Source organism: Phaethon lepturus, unplaced genomic scaffold (genome assembly GCF_000687285.1).
Source record: "Phaethon lepturus isolate BGI_N335 unplaced genomic scaffold, ASM68728v1 scaffold22664, whole genome shotgun sequence".
NCBI classification, from domain to species: domain Eukaryota; kingdom Metazoa; phylum Chordata; class Aves; order Phaethontiformes; family Phaethontidae; genus Phaethon; species Phaethon lepturus.
Window position 1 is genome coordinate 2,157 of NW_010537291.1, and position 288 is coordinate 2,444.

The 288-nt window shown below is 46.5% G+C and overlaps 1 protein-coding gene across 1 annotated transcript in view; it reads right to left on the minus strand.

Annotated features, from left to right (window-relative positions):
- The window catches only part of LOC104620283 (growth/differentiation factor 7-like), a gene marked incomplete at its 3' end in the record, with an annotated part of 2,795 nt that overhangs the window by 2,151 nt on the left and 356 nt on the right, over window positions 1–288 (minus strand). The gene's annotated exons all lie outside the window — the stretch shown is intronic.

The window sequence follows — 288 nt, forward strand, 5'->3', positions numbered from 1 at the left end:
CACCGGGGCAGTCGGCGACAGGCACGGGGGGAGCCTGGGGCTGCTTTTCAGTTTGTCTTTTCATTTTATTCGATCGCGATTTATTTTTGTGGGATTTTTTTCCCCCAGACGAGCGAACTTGGCCGGCAGGGCGCAATGTATACATATATGTGTGTGTGTATATATATATATATAAAAATATCGTTAAGTGCGTAGATGTGTTTATTCGATAATTATCATTAAATCCGCGGGTATGAAGGGGGTAAAAGAGGGGGATGAGGGAGAAAGAGGGACCGCGATGGCGAGCTC